This window comes from Narcine bancroftii, chromosome 4, assembly GCF_036971445.1.
Source record: "Narcine bancroftii isolate sNarBan1 chromosome 4, sNarBan1.hap1, whole genome shotgun sequence".
In the NCBI taxonomy this organism is placed as follows: domain Eukaryota; kingdom Metazoa; phylum Chordata; class Chondrichthyes; order Torpediniformes; family Narcinidae; genus Narcine; species Narcine bancroftii.
Genome location: NC_091472.1, coordinates 193,857,442 through 193,877,050, shown reverse-complemented (window position 1 = coordinate 193,877,050; position 19,609 = coordinate 193,857,442). Strand labels below are relative to the sequence as shown.

The following is a 19,609-nucleotide window of genomic DNA, read 5'->3' as shown; positions in this document are numbered from 1 at the left end:
TTAACAACATGCTGATGAATGCTGTAAAATTAGCAGATATTGCCAGGCGCATTTTCAGAAACCCCAAAATTAGTTAAGCACCTTTTCGATATTATGTTTTGAATAAAAATTATCTTGTAGGCTACACCCAGGAGAGCTGTAAACAATTGTCAATAAAGCAGAATGTAGAAGTCACAGCTTCCAAAGAAGAGGGAAAAGATAAATGGTGAGACAAATGGATCACACATGGACAACTCAGTACCCAGAAATGAACACTCATTCACCAAGTGGAATCGGTGTTAAAGTATTGTGATAGAAAATATCATTATCAGAAATATGTTAACTTATTCTGGAATATTTCAAGCTGTAAAAGACCAATTAAGCAACAAAAATTACTAAACTTCTCAGCTTCATCTGCAGCATTGAAAGGGTTAGCAAACAGCTTGGAGACTGTAATCAATGTGAGCCCATCCTTCAGAAGGATGGGAACACCTACACACTGTAAGCACTGCTTACACTGGCAATCCCGTTTCCATGGTATCCTACTCCAGTCAGACATTAGTGCTGCAATATATGGTACATAAGTGGATGCATGAAATAAACCAAATCCTGCATTGCCATAGAATCCCTCAAGAACAAGATCGACATCAGATGCAAATCAACTCACTGTGGGAAAGAAATTACTGGCATTCATAATCTAATTATTGCATTAAATCCAAATAAATCCATGTTCATTGGTAAGTTATTCTTTTGTCATTAAAGTTCATAACAGGTTAACACATCAGAACAATTTCTCCTATTTGAATAGCCTGTATTAGCTATAAATTATGACATTACAAAAGCATTAGTACACATTACCCGTTTCTGAAGGGAAGAGCTCACTGGTTCTACAGTGCAGTGAGATTTTTTTCCTTATTGCATAATCGTCTATTGACGAGTTATTATTAAGTCCCAGTTACAAGTGCATACAATATGTGATTGTAATGGTGAACAAGGAAAACTCACCAAATGCCAAATATCTTTAACACAAAAAGTCTGCATGTTATTTGCAATTACACACAATTATATTAGTTTTATGTATTACAAGTAAAATAGGTCACTTAATCCAAGGCTGTTGTGAGAAAAACCAAGATTCAAGTTTTACGGTTTTAATTTTCATTTGAAAGAAAATATCCTTGCACTGAACGATCAGTGTTTAAATAAAAATCATGAATTTTTTTGGTTGCTGATAAAACATCAGACAATTGCATCAACATCACTCATTTATTTGCAAATTATAACGAGAATAATACCTGCAGAATCAAAACTGTTCATTGCCATCCACGCTTTGATTAAATCTGGGTTTTCTTTACCAACACCAAGCACTACTCCCCCAGTCCCGAGTTGACTAGTCACATCACTGGCCAATGGATTCTATTAAGCATCCACCAACAAATGTGATTGGTCAGAAATCCATATACAATATCCGCATTTTCAAAACAAAAGTAGAATTACATTAAAAAATGTATTCCAATACAGTACAGATCTACAAAAGTGATAAAATGCTTTTTTTAAATAGGCCTGTGACAATATTTCCTCAATTATTATTGTGAAAAATGTGGAAGTAAAAAGAACAGTTCAATCATATTCAACTAATTTATTGATCAGTGAACCAGTGAAATAAAGAATACCAAGTTCTAAAAACTATTTCAATCTAGAGAAGTTTAGGACAGAATAGTAGTCCAAAATCATGGAATTAGGCCTATGCATGGAAACTCAGTTAGTATACGAGGGACTAAAAAGACATTTTGGATTATAGCCCAAGGATTCATTTCCTCTCCAATGTTCTGCTTTGTGACACTCCAGATTTGCGTTAGATAGGAGATGAGCGGCATTTTTCTGCACAAAACCACATCCTCGTTTACGTTTACCCATTCAGATTTGAACTACAATCTAGATATACTGAAAATATGCCAGATTCTAGTTAGTCTCCATTAAATTGTGGTTTACCAGACAAGAGCTCTACCTCCCAGTGAAAAGAATCTTTAATATTACATTTATTGAAAAAGATGCAAAAGTAGAGAGATACATTGCGATAATGAGATGAGTCACATGTCCACCAACCACCCATTTTAAACTAATCCTACAGTAATCAATTTTTTTCTTCCCACCTCATTCTCTCCCACTCTCCCCAAATTCTATCATTCACCTACACAGGAGGAGCAATTTACAATGGCCAATTCACCTACCAAACCAAAGGACTTTGGAATGTGGGGGAAAAAAATCATAAGGTCAGGATTGAACCTGGCTCTCTGCTGCTGTGAGGCAGTGACTCTGATAACTGCACCACTACGCCACCTCAGTTGTACATCAAAGCAAAGTTACCCCCTATATCTGAAGCAAGAGTCTCTTATAAAAGGGATCAGCATGCCAAATTATTATTGTATTAAAGAGTGGAATCTGACCTCTCTGACCAACCTTTGCTAAGGTGATCTTCCTAGTGTTTCTAAACTTGACCATGGAATTCAGGCTAAATTGCAGTGTAAATAAGTGGATTCATTTGACATAAGTGCTCAGGTAGGTTTCCCTATAAAAATTTGGAGTTATAGAGAATGGCTTGAAGTTTCAGTGAGGCCCAGGAAAAACTTTCTGCTACAGACGATGCTTACTATTTTGCTTCAGAACTATGCTGAACCCCAAGGTTTGGTTGACAAAATTATTCTTTGAAGAAAAAGAGAAAACTAATTCCTGAATATGAATTAGAGGTTCAAAAAATAAGAGATTTAAAAAATGAAAACAAAGGGAAAGTAAAAGTGGAGGAGGAAATGGTATGTCTTCAAACAAATCATCCATGATTAACAAATTGTGTTCAATTCTGAGAAATTACAAGATAAACATAACAACATTGCAGATACAAATGATAAATGCAGTAAGAAGCCAAATTAATTGGGACAACTGATTCAACTCCTAATGCTTTGAAAACTTCCAAAATCCCACAAGGTTCAACTCAAGAAACTAGGAAACGCAGTTTATTGCTCTGGATGGTTCTAACTGCAAACTGTTCCATATTATCTAGGACAAAACAGTTCTGTCATTGTATTTGTTATCCTCCACTCTATCATTTGCAGATTAGGTACTGGTTGTCATGGGTACCTGCAACTCACAAAGACAGTGAGAGAGAGAGCACATTTGAGGTTGGGGTGAAAGTTGGCAGTCAAGTAGATAAAGATGACGAGCTCATTGTGGTCACATGAAGCAGCACCAATGTAGTCATCAATATAGTTGAGGAGTTTTGCCTGTATAGGCTTGTAGCATGGATTGCTCCACATATCCAACAAAAAGACAGGTATGGCTGGGGCCCATGTGGGTATCTATGGCTACCCTTTTGACTTGGAAAAAGCAGAATGAGTCAAAGAAGTTATTGATAGTGAGAACAAGTTGTTAGATGGACATGGTGGTTGCGGGGGATTGGTTGGGTCTGTTGTCAAGGAAGAAAAAAAGGGCTTTGAGACCTTTTGCATGGTGTATGGATTTGTATTGAGATTGGACTCGAGAGTGACAATAAGGAGGTTGAGTTCAAGGAATTGGATATTGCTGAAGAAATGGAAGGCATGTGAAGTATTGTGGATGCAGGTAGGGAGGGACAGGACCAAGAGGGGTTTAAAAAAGAGTTGAGGTAAGATGATACCAGTTCAGTGGAGCAGGAGCATGTGGAAACAACGGGTCTACCGGGACAATTGGGTTCGTAGATCTTAGGTGGGAGGTGGAACCATGCAGTACAGGGTTGAGACACTGTGGGAGAGAGGATCAAAGGTGATGAGGTTAGAAATGGCACATGCGACGGTGGCTTAAGGTTCTTTGGTGTAGTCCTAATGGTTAGTAAAAGGTGTCTTTGTCACAGTAAAAATTGGAGGAGATGGCAGATGAATGAATGGCTAAGGAGTTGGTGCAGGTCAAGATTTTTGGATCATTAGGATCTCTTCTGGGGAAGATGGCTTACACTTGAACTCAAGGGGGAGCAATATCCTCTCAGACAGGTTCGGGAGGATTTAAACTAGTTTTGAAGGGGGATGGGACCCGGAGCGTTAGGTCAGTGGAAGAAGTGCATGGAGAAAAGCCAGATCTATCATATAAAGAGACTTTGATGAAGAAGCAAAATATAGGGTATAAAAGTAGTAAGGTAGATGGGCTAACTATTATGTAGTGGCTATTAGAGAGACCTGGCTGGCACCAGGGCAGAAATAGATTTTGAATATTCCTAGATTTCAGTGTTTTAAAAGGGATAGAGGTGGGGGTAGAAGGGGAGAGGCATCACTGGTCAGGGATATTATTACAGCTGCAGAAAGGGTGGGTTATGTAGCAGGATCCTCTTTTAAGTCCGCATGGATGGAAGTTGGAAACAGGAAGGGAGCAGTTACTCTATTGGGAATATTCTAAAGGCTCTGGTATCCAGGGATACCAAGGAGCAGATTGGGAGGCACATTTTGGAATGGTGCAAAAATAATAGGGTTATCATCATGGGTGGCTTCAACTTCTCTTAATATTAAATGGCACCTTAGTGCCAAAGGTCTAGTCAGGGCAGAGTTTGTTAAGTGTGCCCAGGACAAATTCCTGTCACAGTATGTTTTCAGGCTGACTATGAGGAATGCCATATTAGATCTAGTATTAGGTAATGAACTGGGTCAGGTCACAGATCTCTCAGTGGGTGAACATTTGGGAGATCGTGACCACTGCTCCCTGGCTTTTAACATCATCATGGACAAGGACAGACTCAGAGAGGACAGGAAAATATTTACCGTATAATTCGAGTCTTGAAACCCTCAAAAAAAAATGGAGGTCAACTTGTATGGCAGATATACTTTTGAGTCCTTAAATTCAACTCAAAATTCTGCTTTATGTCGATTTGACAAGCAAGTCAACCCTTGAAAACCGATTCGCATAGTCATCCCTTGAAAAACCAAAAAAAAACCCAACTTTAACAAATTTTCATGCTATCAGTATATTAGAACACAATTGTTATTGGAAAAAAAAACATTTAAAATCCTTCAAAACCACTTATCGTTGTTGGAGGCAAAGATGATGGCAAGCACTTCCATTCTCTCACTGTTTAAGCAGTCATCATACAGGTCCCAGTCTCTTTCTGATGAAGTAGCTTCAGCTTCATTATCAGTGTCCCACAATAAATCATCTTCCATATCATCAATTGCACCAGAGATACCGCATTTTTAAAAAATGATTTTATCATAGTCTCTACTTTCAATTTATCCCATGCTTTGAGCACAAAGTCACACAGTATAACAAGTGATGCAGCACGCATTGCTCCCACCTTTCGTGAACGACTTTTCTGCACTGATCATCCATGTACTTCATTCCTTGCACACATGGTCTTTGAATGGCTTGTCCGAGCAGACATCAAGAGGTTGCAATAGAGAAGTCAAACCACCTGGGATAACTGCCAAGTATTATTTAGAGCTAATCTACTTTTAGTCTTCTCAGTTCAGTGCCTACGAAACATATCCCAGACCAGCAAACTCTGGTCTTAACATAAACTGCCTGTTCAACACATCTATCCAAACTTTTAACCATTTTCATCCATCCATTCTTTTTCATGAAAAAGTACAAAAATACCTGCAAGGAATTTCATTTTAGGTTTAAGTTTGAAGATTACCATGGATCTTAGCTTTGCCCCGTCAGCCATGCACCACAGTAAACCTGGTCCATTCATGGTTTGTACTTTTGATTTGCACAGTTTTAACACCTTTCCATTCCCCTGTTCTATTGCCTATCATGTCAAAATTCATTGGGGTTTAGTCCATGTTTCCTATATTTGCCAATGCAGACATGCTTCATACAATAAACTGGTGAAAATTTACAACTTTATGATCAATATGTTTGGTAGTTTCTGAACAATTTTTGTTTTTGGTCATAATACCAATTTTTCCTGTTCATGAAACAATCACAAAATCATTACTGAGGTCTGAGTGCTACTTAGCCCACTTCAGTGTAAATGCTCTTGTAGTTATTTGCAGTAATGTGACTATGTAGCAATCTTGCCTCTTCTCTTCCTGGTAAGGAAGAGAAAGAATGGTAAGGTGAAGGAATCACAGCTGACAAGTGGAAAATCTAGTCAGGTAGAAGAAAGCTGCATACATGAGGTTTAGGTTGCAAGAAAAGAGCTTAATAGGGGGCGGATGAGAGCAAGAAGGGGACAATGAGAAGCCCTTGGTGAGTAGAGTTAAGGAAAACCCCCCAAGGCATTATTCACTTATGTGAAGAACAGAAGGATGATGGGAGTGAAGGTAGGACTGATTAGAGATAAAGGTGAGGAAATGTGCCTGAAGGCTGTGGAAGTGGGTGAGGTCAATACTTCTCTTCAGTATTCACCAAGGAGAAGGTCTTTGATGACAGTGAGGACAGTATGGGTGGGGTAAATGTTCTGGAGTATGTTGATATTAAAAGAGAATGTGTTGGAGCAGTAGGACAGACAAGTCCCAGGGGGCCTGACAGAATATTCCCCAGGCTGCTCCACGGAGCGAGTAAGGAGATTGCTGAGCCTCTGGCTAGGTTCTTTGTGTCAGGAATGGTACTGGACAGTGGCAAATGTTGTTCCCTTGTTCAAAAAAGGTAGTAGGGAAAGTCCAGCTAAGTATAAATCAGTGAGCCTTATGTCAGTGGTAGGCAAGCTGTTGGAAAGGATTCTTAGAGACAGGATCTCTGGGCATTTAGAGGATCAGGGACAGTCAGCATGGCTTTGTGAAAGGCAGATCATGTCTCACAAGCCTGATAGAGTTCCTTGAGGAGGAGACCAGACATAGTGATGAGGATAGGGCAGTGGATATGAGTAGGTTCATTTGATGAAGAGTTGCAAATTGAATTGAAAACTGCATGATCATCAGTAAGCATCCCACTAAAATGAGCTTCCAATGGAAAAAAAAAGAGTCATTAATGAAGCACCCAAGGACAACTGATTAGAATGCTGCAGTATCCAACAACCTTATTCAAGGTATAACTATAGGAATTGGAATGTTTTCTCTTTGATGCCCATTGATTTCAAATTCACCACGACTTCTTGATGCCACACTTGGTCAATCATTGCCTTGATGTCAAGGGCTGCTACTCTCACCTCATCCTTTTAGGTCAAATGGTCCAAGTGAATCTCAAGGGGCAGCACAGTTAGCAGAATGCTATTATAGTATCAGCCATACAGGTTCTAATGCGGTGCGACCTGTAAAGAGTTTATATGTTCTCCCCACGCCTGCTCACAGTTCCTCTTGCCACTCTGGTTTCTTCCCACCTTTCAAAATGTATGGAGCTGTAGGTAAATTGGGGTATTTGGGTGGCAAAGGCTCATGGGCCGGAAGGGCCTATCACCTTGCTACATGTCTAAACATGTATTTAAAAATTAAACATTTTAAAAAGAAATTAAAATTTAAGTGGGCATTAAGTTCAGGTATATTGTCAGAGTAAATATATGACATCACATACAACCTCGAGATTCTTTTTCCTGTGAACCAGGCAGAATTTCTACTTATTGGTAGGGTAAACTATAGTCAATAAAAAGATACATACATAAAAAAATGTAAATACAAACAACTGACTGAAAATACAGAAAACAAATAATATTAAGTAATAAATATAGGCAAACCCCACTTTTTGTGGTTAATTCATCCCAATTTTTACTTGCGCAAGACAAATTCGCATTAAGCGATTAATAGAATCGATGGGAATAATGACAATGTCCCTGTCCTTTCAGATCATCCATCAAGACTTATAGAAATATTTTTAATAACATTTTATTAAATTTTACAGGAATAAACAAAGCATATATAGAAAATTTGTAGCGTACACAACATAGATGTCAAAAATTAAAGAAAACAACAAAATTGTCAAACTTATGAAGCACATCTTGTAATTTTATCATAAAAAGCCCTCACCTCTTAAGCCCCATCTATAAACCAGAATTCTTTATTTAAAAGTGTGTTTCGTTCCTGGAGTAATACAGCAAGTTGCTGAAAGCTGGGTTTTATATTTAAAGAGAGAAACTAAGGTTCTGAAAATAATTCAGGAAAGATCTCTACACCATTTGAAACTTTTTGTTTATATTACTAACTGAACAGCGAATCTTTTCTAGATTTAAACAAGACAATATCCCTCAGCCACTGAGCATGGGTAGGTGGGGCAGCATCCCTCCATCGTATTAATACTGCACATATAGCCAAAAGAGAGGCGAAGGACAGGGTGCAACATTTGATTGGAGTTAAATAAATGTCCTTTTCTCCAGTGGTATCAAAAGGGGAACCAAAGAGTTGGATTCTAGATTTAAATTGACGATTTGTGAAAAGGTTTGGAAAAGATCCCTCCAATATTTTTCAAAGCAAGGACACATCAAGAGCATGTGAACAAGGGAAGCCTCAGCTCTCCTACATTTGTCACAACAGGAATCCACTGAGTAAATACAAGATTATTTGACTTTGGACATATGGATGACTTTAAATGGCAAAGAACAATGACGGGTACAGAAGAAGAATTAACCAACTTAAAAATTGAATCCCAAACCTCATCCGACAGTAAAAGGTTTAAGTCCTGTTCCCAAGCAGTTTTGATTTTGTCAAGAGGGGCACTTTTTACGCCTGCAAACTTATCATAGATAACAGATATTAAACCTTTGCATGAAGGTTGTAAACAAAGAAACACCAACGTATTCATACCAGGTATCCCAGGGAAGTTTGATAAATGAGAGTGGAGAAAGTGCCTGATTTGCAGATATCTGGAAAAAAAATGAATATTTGGCAGGTTTAATTTTTCAGAAAGGTGTTCTCATGATGCAAAACTGTTTGGGTATTGAACATTTTAAAGATATTTTTATCCATTTCTATAACATTCTTGAAATGCAGAATTATGTAAAGAAAGTTGGAAGAGATGATTAAATAGAATGGGACTTGAAAGAGAAAAATCAAGAAAAAAAAATGTTTTCTGAACTGAGCCTAGAATTCAACTCCATGGCTACCCATAATCGACAGCCAACTCGGTTATGAGAGCATAACCAAAACATAAGGTTGCATATATTGGCCACTCAGTAGTGAAATTGGAAATCAGGCAACGCCATGCCTCCATCCCTTTTAGATTTTTGAAGATGAATTTTATTTAGTCAAGGGTGCGTACCCTTCTACTTATAGGACAAAAAAAAGATTTAGGAATCAAAGTCACTATAAATTGAAAAAAATTAAAATTTAGGCAAAATATTCATTTTGATAGAGTTAATGTAGACCTGGGTGACCACTGACTGCATTAAGGACTGTTTCATGTGTTTTAACAAAGTGAGAAAATTTTCTTTAAGAAGACATGTTTTCTTGTGACTGTAATACCAAGATAAGTAAATTGCTTTTGCATGATCTTAAAAGGAAAGTTAGTATTCACTGATTCAAGTTTATTCAACTTCGGAACGCGATTGCTAATGGCTCTATAGCCAGATCAAAAGTAATGGGCTTAAAGGGCTCCTTTGATGGGTTCCCTGTTGGAGATTGAAAGGTTATGACTGTTGAAAGTTGGTGAGGTATGAAGCATTAGAGCACAAGTACAGTTATTTTATCCATGTAATAAAACTGGTCCAAAATTTAAATTTTCTAAAATCGCAAATAAATACTTCCATTCCACACAGTCAAATGCTTTCACTGCGTCTAGAGAAAGAACATATTCAGGAACTGCATCCAAGGGGAGTACAAAATATCAAATAGATGATGCACGTTTAAATAAAATAATAAAGCCAGTTTGATCTTCGGATATAATTGATGTAAAATGTTCTTCAATCTACGGGCCAAAGCTGTAGCCAAAATTTTGACATCAACATTTAATAAAGAGATTGGCCTATAGGAGGAGCATTCTGATAGATCCTTACCTTTCTTTACATGATACATGCCTCTTTGAATGATGCTGTAAATTTACCTTACTTAAATGAGTCAGATAGCACAGAACTTAAATGAGACGAAAGCAAAGAAAAAATTGATTTAAAAAATTCTACAGGAAACCCATCAAGACCCAGGCATTTTCCAGATTGCAATGAAAAGATAGCTGCAGTTATTTCCTCTTGTGATATAGGTTTATCTAATCTCGTTTTGTTATCAGGGAATAGCATAGGTATGTTTAAACAATTTAAGAACTTGTCCATCAAACTGTTATCATTTGGAAATTCAGAAGTATAAAGTCAAGAATAGAAATTCCTGTCATTAATCTTAGTAATCTAAAGTTATATTGCCATCATCCAAATGAATTTTTATGATTTGCCCTTTTGCGTAGAATTCTCTCAACCGATTAGCTAAAAACTTAACAGATGTGTCACCATAGATATAGAACAAACTCTTACTCTTCAAAAGTTGTCGTTCAATTGGTTGTGTCAAGAGGAGGTCAAATTTAGTTTGGAGTTCCACTTGCTTTTTATATGCTTTTGAGTATATTGTTGATCTATTTCTTTAATTTGATTGACTAATACGAATTGTTCTTTATCCATGGTATAAGAAATAATTTGCCCCCTAAGGTAGGCTTTCAACAAATCCCAAACAATCAGGCTGAAGGTTTCTACTAAGGTATTTCTATTAAAAAAAAAAGCAACCTACTCCTCCATAAATTTCACAAAGTCATTATCTGACAGTTGGGTCGAATCATAGATTGAACAACAACGGAGTGATTTGATATCACTATACTGTGGTGGCGCACTCTCATGGCGAACCGGCCCCATGTGTAACACCACATGGCAAGGCAGCCATGGGAAGATGGCACCATCAGGGGTTCTTCCTGACTCAAACCTCCCTCTCAGCGCGTGCCTCTGGCAGCAATTATGACATCACCATGCACGTGGTGACTGAGCCAGTGCTGCCCTTAAAGGGGCGCATGATAATTTTTTTTAAAAACAGTCGTTAACAACCCTCAACGTGGTGGCTGTGGTTTCTTCAGCTGCGCAGAGTGCCACAGTGGTGAACCTGACGAACCCAGACGCCTTTCTGGACTCAGAGACATGGATTCAGCTGAGATTAACAGTGTGGAAATCACGCTTCCCCCCACTTCTGTGCCCATCGCCCACGTACGTGGTTTGGGTAGGCAGAAGCACAATTCCACCTTAAACATCTCAGCGGATGCCACGATGTTCTATCACGTCGTGTGCGCGCTGGATCAAGACACAGCAGCCAGAGTGGACAACCTCATCCATCATCCTCCAGCTGAGGGTAAATATACCGCCTTCAAGAACTTGCCCCGGGGACATTTGCCTCACTCCCCAGCAACAGGCTTTCAGGCTCTTGCACCTAGATTGGGGACCACAGGCCGTCAGCATTAATGGATGAAATGGTGGTCTTGGCGGAGGATCATAAGCCTCGTTTCCTCTTCCGTCAGATTTTCCTTGAACAAATGCCAGAGGATATCCAGCTGCTCCTGGCAGATTTCGCAGACCCACGTAAGGTCGCAGCCTGAGCACATGCCCTCTGGCGCACGAAAAGGGAGAACGAGACAGCCCTCAACCAGGTTTCCAGGAACCAGTCGACCACAAGCCGTCCCCAAGCACAAGCTAGACGAGAGCCATTCAACATGGTGCTTTTATCACCAGCGCTGGGGAGTGCAAGCCTGTATGTGCCACCAACACTGCAGCTTCCATGGAAACGACCAGGCCAGCCGCTGCGATGGCTGACCACGTGAACAGCCTCCTTCAAGTCACTGATAAATCCACCAGGCGGCGTTTCCTGGTGGACACAGGGGCCGAGCTGAGCATCCTACCCCCTACAGCACTAGAGACTCGCACCCAACCTCCCGGTCCAACCCTGTGGGTCGCCAATGGTTCCACCATCAAGACCTACGGCAGCTGCAGGCTGCAGATCCAGATCGACAAAGATAGATTCCACTGAAGGTTCATGTTGGCCTTGGTGAGCACTGCGCTGTTGGGGGCTGACTTCCTGTGGGCTCAAGGCTTGCTGCTCGGTATGAAGGGCACTTTCCACTCCATGAGCGTGGACACTGCGGACACCTACATATCCGAGTTTGCTGCCGTGGGCGCTGCCAGAGATGAGTACGCCGATATACTCCACGAATTCCCTGCAATCTTGGAGCCACGCTTCAATACCACTTTCCCCGATATGGAGTTTTCCCACCACATCGCCACGCAAGGCCCCCCCCCCCCCCACCGTTGCACGCCAAGCCCAGACGGCTGCCGCCTGAAAAGCTACAGCAGGCAAAGGAAGAATTTTCAAGGCTCCAAAAGTTGGGAATCGTCTGGCATTCAGACAGTGCCTGGGCATCACTGCTCCACATGGTCCCCAAATCATCTGGGTGCTGGAGACCCTGCGGAGACTACCAACGGCTGAACAATGCCACAACCCCCGACAGGTACCCAGTCCCCCACATACAAGATTTCTCACCCAACCTCCACGGTGCACAGCTCTTTTCCAAAGTCGACCTAGTGCAGGGATATCACCAGATCCCAGTGCACCCCGACAACCTGGGAAAGACTGCTATCATCACCCCATTCAGCCTTTTTGAATTCCTCTGGATGTCTTTCGGGTTAAAGAATACGGCCCAGACGTTCCAGCGCCTCTTGGACTCAGTGGGTAGGGAATTGTATTTTGTGTTCATCTACTTAGATGACATCTTTATCGCCAGTCACAACTGCGAAGAATGCAAAGCCCATCTCCGCACCCCGTTTCCCTGGCTGGCAGAGCCCGGCCTCACGGTCAACGCAGCCAAATACCAGTTCGGCAAACAGTCATTGCAGTTCCTGAGGCACACCATCTCGGTGGCTGGGGCCACTCCGGCACTGAAGGCATCCGTCCTACGCTTCCCCAAAACTTCCACCCTCAAAGGCCTGCAAGTTTGTGGAGATGGCGAACTTTTACCATCAGTTCATCCCCAGTGCCGCCCATACCATGCATCCAGTTTGCACTGATCGCCATGAAGGAAAAGACTTTATCCTGGTCAGAAGAGGCGGACAAGGCTTTTACGGCAACAAAAGAAGCCCTCGCCAGTGTGACATTGCTAGTGCACCTACGCCTGGAGGCACACACAGCGCTCTCGGAGGACGCCTCATTTACAGCAGTCGGGGGAGATCTGGAGCAATGGCTTAGTGGGCAATGGCACCCACTGGCCTTTTTCAGTAAGCAGCTGCGCCCGCCGGAGCTCAAGTACAGCGCGTTCGATCGGGAGCTCCTGGCGCTGTACTTGGCCATCCGCCATTTCCACTATTTCCTGGAGGGCAGATCCTTCATGGTCTTCACAGATCACAAGCTCCTCACCCATGCACGCGCCATGGCCAAGGACCCGTGGTCAACCAGACAACAGCGCCACCTCTCTTACGTGTTGGAATTCACTACTGACATCGGGCACAGGGCAGGCAAGAACAACGTGGTAGCAGACACACTGTCGCGCCCGTCCATCAACACTCTAGCCCCTGGCCTTGACTATACGCAGCTAGGCCAGGCCGAATAGCATAATGCAGAGACACAAGTCCTCCAGACTGCCATCTCGGGCCTCGACCTCAAGGACATCCAGTTGCCCAAAAGCCCAGATGCGCTGTACTGCAACGTCTCCACAGGTCCATCGCGCCCGGTAAACCGCCGCAGTTGAGGGCAAGAGTCTTTAGCCTAATCCACGACCTCGCTCATCCCTCGGTGAAGACGACCGAGTGGATGGTTGCTGAGCGATTTGTGCGGCACGGGCTCAAGAATGAGGTGGTAGAGTTGGCAAGGAACTGCACCAGGTACCAGGCCTCCAAGATCCACAGACACACACAGGCCCCAATCCAACCCTTCGACTCGTCACCGCAGAGATTCCAGCACATCCATGTTGATGTCGTCGGCCCCTTGCCGGTGTCCAGGGAGGCATGCTACATCCTTACGGTGGTGGATGAGCCACGAGATGGCCCGAGGCCATCCCGGTCAGAGAAGCTTCAGTGGAGACGTGTGCTAGGACACTGGTCAGTCAGTGGATCGCCCATTTCGGCGTGCTGGCACACATCACCAGTGATGGGCGCCCAGTTTACCTCCGCGCTATAGGCCCAACTGGCGAGGCACTTGGGAGTTGAACTCCACCACACCACAGCCTACCATCCGCAATCCAATGGGTTGGTGGAGAGGTTTTGCCGGCACCTAAAGTCCACTCTCATGGCCCAACTCACCGGCCCGGACTGGGCAGACGAACTGACATGGGTCCTCCTCTGGATCAGGACTGCACCCAAGGAGGACCTGCAAGCCTCGTCGGCGGAACTGGTATACGGCGTGCCACTCTACCTGCCCGGCAAGTTCTTTGGAACAGCACCCGAGGACGCGAACCTGCTGGCGGATCTCCGCAGGAAATTGGCCTCTCTGGCCCCTCCACCCCATCGCGTCACGGCACCCGGCCATCCCACCACCCCAAAGAACTGGACTCAGCACAGTTTGTGTTTGTCTGGAGAGGACCACAGAGGGCACCATCACAGCTCCTGTACGAATGTCCATATAAGATCCTCAGGCAATCCAGTGGAACTTTCACTCTAGACATGGGGGGGTGGGGGGGGAGGAAGAACTTTTTACAGTGGACCACTTGAAGGCCGTCCACTTGGACTTGTCGCAGCCAGTACAGATGGCCGTGCCCAAGCGGCGGGACGCATAGCCGCTCCTGGGGGTGGGGGTGCGTTGCGGCACACTCTCTCAGGGCAAACCGGCCCCGCGTAATGCCACATGGCAAGGTAGCCATGGGAAGATGGTGCCGACAGGGGTTCTTCCTGATTCAAACCTCCCTCTCAGCGAACGCCTCAGGCAGCGATTATGACGTCACCACTCATGTGGTGACTGAGCCAGCGCTACCCTTAAAGGGGTGCGCACTAAATTCAAATAAACAGTCATCAACGGCCCTCAACGCGGTGGCTATGCTTTCTTCAGCTGCACATAGCGCCACAATACTAGGATCAGTTGACTGTTAATAAGAAAATAATCCATTCTAGATAAGGTATGATGGACATGTAAGAAGAAAGAATACTCTCTCCTATTTAGATGAAAAAAAAGCCACTCATCAGCGATACCATAATTTGATAGAAAGGATTGTTTAAGTAAGGCAGACTTGCTCATTATGTCAAGGTTGGGAGAAGATCAATCTAGCACAGGATCTAACCAGCAATTGAAATCCCTATCAAGCACAAAAAAGTATGAGCTCAGATCCGGTGAGAAAGAAAAAAGTTTAAAAAAAACCCACACCACTGGGTACCTCAATGCCCTCCCCTTAACTGCATATGTCCTATTTTGGTTAGTTTTTCCGAAATGCAGCACCTCGCACTTGTGTTCATTAAATTCTATCTGCCATCTTTCAGCCCACTCTTCCAAACAAACCAAATCCTTCTGTAATCCAAATTAGGGGCATAGACGTTAGCAAAAACTACAATTTTATTATAGTTTCCCTGAGACAATAATATAATGACCAATTGTATCTGATATTGTGATCCACAAAAGGAATATTTTAGTAAGAATCAAACCCCCCCCCCCCCTAGCTTTGGCCTGGAAAGTGGAGTGAAAATGCTGTCCCCTCCACAAGCCCATGAGGTGAGAATTATCAGAGGTACAAATGTGTGTTTCTTGTAATAAAGCATTTGCTGTTTTAAGTTGCTTGATGGGCGAGAACGCGTTCTTTCTTTTAACAGGGTGCTTTAAACCCTTGACATTTCAGCTAATGAACTTTAAAAAGCTTTCCATTATCCCTGGTTGAAAATGTAGGTTGGTAAGGACAAATTATATCAAAACTCCAGGTGTCGGCCTTAAGAAAAGAACATAAAACAAATACTAGAATAGAGATAAACCCTGGATAGCCATGGCTAGTATAGACTCCTAAAACAGTAATGACAAAAAAAAACACCCACCCCAAACCAAGGCAGCTGGCAAAAACCACAGTAGCAAGCTTTTAAAATAACCATTGGTTTTGATTCAAAACAGATGGTTTCCTTCAGCAGTTCTTGAATAATTAAGACCCGCTTTAAATCCATTAGCTGTCTGTCCAAGACAGGTCGACTCCAAGAATGAACACTCTTCTAAGAAAACAATGGTTCTCTATAAATGTGCTGTGGCCTGTGTGTGACCCTGTGCCAACCCACAACTAAGAATACAGATACAGTATTTGAACTATAATTTACTTTACTAAGACATTTTTATTAATGAGAAATATAGTTTAACATTAAATCAAATATGAATATAAATCTGTGACAGAAGTCATAAAAATGTTTTAAAAACAACTTTTAGCTGCATATGATGCCAAAACTGTTAATGTCAAAAAAATAATTGATATTTTTCATTTATTCCATAATTACATCATAACTAAACAATTTCTTAGAAAAATTTTTGTCCAAAATTGACTGCTTAGATTTTGATTTTTTTTCCTCATTATACAATTTCCTATAGTTAGTAATCACTTTTTCTAAATTGCTGTGGACTTCCAGGCTGCTTTTCATGTTAGGATCGACATTTAGATAAAAATCCTTGGCGGCTTCAACAAGTTCAAATCCTTCTTCAAGTTATTTTATAGTGATTTCTTTAGCCATATTTTCAGATGTTTCACCCTCTTTGTCTTCAGCTTCTTCAAATGCACATTGCTCATCGAGTTGAAGATAATTTTCGCTTAATTCTTCTACATGTGAATCAAGCAATTCTCACAGATTTTCTGTATCAACATCAAAACCCATGTTACTTCCAAAAGCAGTTATCTCTTCAATTATTTTCTCCGTGGGACTGAAGCCAAGAAAATAATTTGCACAATGGGGCAAAAGATATTTCCAAACGTCTTGCATATTGTTAGACGCAACCTCTTGCCACGAAAGTTTGTTTTCAATGGCCTGCTTTATATGGCATTTCTTCTAAAATTCTGTACATAAAATTACAGTTTTTCCTGATGCTGCTCGAAGTGCTTGTGCAAAAGTCCTTTGAAGATAATATGCTTTGAATGATGCAAGAGTTCCTTGGACCATCAGTTGCAATAATGTTGTATTCGGTGGGAGAAACACAACTTTTACATTTTCATTCAAATCTCCCAATGGAGTAGGATATCCTGCAGCATTGTCTAACAGCAAGAGCGCTTTAAAACTAAGGTTATTGTTAACCACATAACCATATAACTGTTTATAGCACGGAAACAGGCCATGTCGGCCCTTCGAGTGCGCGCCAGTTCACTTGAACAACCTCGCTAGCTTCCCCCTCCCACTCTCCACCCAAAACCCTTCAACCCCCTCACACCCAACCTTCTCTTATATGACAGAAGGAACCCTGTTGCAACTATCTTTTTTGGAAGATCATTCCATTCTGCCACCACTTTGAGTGAAAAAGCATCCTCTAACATTTCCTCTTGTTCCAACCTCCACTGTCCTCAGGGGAAGGAGTCGATTTATGTCTAGTCTATCTATTCCCTTCATAATTTTAAATACCTCTATCAAATCCCCTCAGCCGACTAAAGTCCCAGTCTCCTTAATCTTTCTCCGTAATCAAGATGCTGTAAACCAGGTAACATCCTTGTAAATCTTTTCTGCACCCTCTCCACCTTATCCATATTCTTTCTATAATTTGGAGACCAGAACTGAACACAATACTCCAAATCTGGCCTCACCAATGCCTTAAACAGCCGCAGCATCACTTCCCAGCTCCTATACTCTATACTTTGATTTATGAAGGACAGCATACCATATGCTTTCTTAACCACCCTGTCTACATGGGAATCCACCTTCAATGAACTCTGTACCATAACCCCCAGGTCCATCTGTTCCACTGGGTACCTCAATGCCCTCCCCTTAACTGCATATGTCCTATTTTAGTTAGTTTTTCTGAAATGCAGCACCTCGCACTTGTCTTCATTAAATTCCATCTGCCATCTTTCAGCCCACTCTTCCAAACAAACCAAATCCTTCTGTAATCCAAGAAAACTTTCCTCACTATCCACCACTCCTCTATTTTCATATCATCTGCATATTTGCTTACCCAGTTAACCACACCCTCCTCCAAATTCTTGCAATATTTTTCCACTGTTGGGCAAAAAATACAAAATCTTCATGAAGTTCTTTGGCTATCCCTGCTTTTTTATTAGCACACCAAATAACTGGTAGAATTTGATTGCTAGTCCCTTTTAAAGCACAGGGATTCAGCGTACGGCACACTAGCATAGGCTTTCTTCATTGCCTCCTAATAAAAGGAAGGGTAAGTCAATCTTTCAAAGCTTTGTATCCTGGTTGAGATGCCTCATCTTTAGCTAAAAAAAAATTTGTTGGCATTCTTTTCCAGAATAGGCCAATTTCATCAACCTTAAATACAGGTATACCCCCTTTTATGAAACTAGAGCATTCCTGGGGAACATTTAGTAAACAGAAATGGCGTAAAACGAAGAAACGATTACCATTGATTTCTATGGGAAAAATTTTTGAGCATTCCCAGACCTAAAAATCATACCCAAATAATACATAGTAAAAGCAAGAATGATATGATAAATAAACAGCCTATATAAAGTAAAAATAATGTATGTACAATGTAGTTTCACTTACCAGAATCAGGAAGACAGTGAGTTGTGACCACCCCACTAGCGGTGTGCCTACCGCCCCGCCAGCTGGTCTGTGACAACTACACCAGCTGCATTTTCGTAAAAGCAAAAAACTTTTCATAAAAGCAAAATTTCTTCATAAAAGCAAATTTTTGTAATTTATGTATTCATAAAGCAGGGCATACCTGTATTTGCCTATTATCGTAATTGCCTTCAACAATTTTTTGAAAATTTTCTAGAAATTTTGCAGCAACTTTCCTATCAGCGCTTGCAGCTTCCCCTGTAATTCGTACATTGTAATCCAGTTTGATGTTTAAAGAGGTCAAACCAATCAAAACTTGCACAAATGTTTCCATATCTCCTTAAGCATCGAAAAGATCTTTAAAGCTTTGGTTTGAATGTTTTTGGTACAAAGTGGTTACAATCTTCAATCCAAAGACAAAGTAGCCATTCCATTTCAATCAGTAATGGACTTCTGTTTTGAGTCATTTGCTTGCTTCGAGAAACTGATGCAACTTTACCTTGTTCTTTCTATTTGTGCATCTTAAAATTGTGCGTACCGCAGTCTCATTGGAGCCCAGATCGTGTCTGATCTTAACATTGCTGGCACAGTCTTCATATCATTTAATAACTTCATGTTTTTCTTCTAAAGTAATTTCTTTTCTTTTCCTTTTAATATCACTGTCAGACTTTTTTTCCACATTTTCTTTTATCCATATTTAATAGGGGGCATGCATTGATTCTGACTGTCATTTGCACATATTTTATTTAGGGCACCTCACACAATCGTCTTGTTTCTCGAATTTTCCAGTAAGATCTCATAGTAACTGAATAATTACAAGCGTAAAACAGGAAATGGTTGCAATTTTCCAAATCGCGGTAACTGAATTTTCCGTTGATTTGAGTAGCGTAAAACAGGGTTTGCCTGTATTGTGCAAAGTCAGAGTCCTTAAAGAGTATTTGGGTCTGTAGATGGCACATACATGACAGCTTCCATCACTTTGCTGAGTCAGCAGTAATTAGCAAGTTTGCATTCGTTCTGCTGTTGCTAATGGAACATACCTGGGCAATTTCAAGTTGAAGTACAAGTTTATTTTTCATCCAATTGTACAACTACAACCTGACGAAACACCATCATCAT

General features: G+C 41.5%; 1 protein-coding gene across 14 annotated transcripts in view; it reads right to left on the bottom strand.

The window, feature by feature from the left end:
* Positions 1-19,609, bottom strand: part of LOC138761402 (citron Rho-interacting kinase-like) — a 366,961-nt gene that overhangs the window by 259,965 nt on the left and 87,387 nt on the right. The window contains exon 1 of one of the 14 annotated variants that reach the window (XM_069933446.1): positions 18,473-18,526. The exons of the other annotated variants lie outside the window; for them this stretch is intronic. The gene's annotated coding sequence lies outside the window, so the exon portion shown is untranslated. Of the gene's footprint in view, positions 1-18,472; positions 18,527-19,609 lie in introns of those variants that run through there. 14 annotated transcript variants of the gene reach the window in all.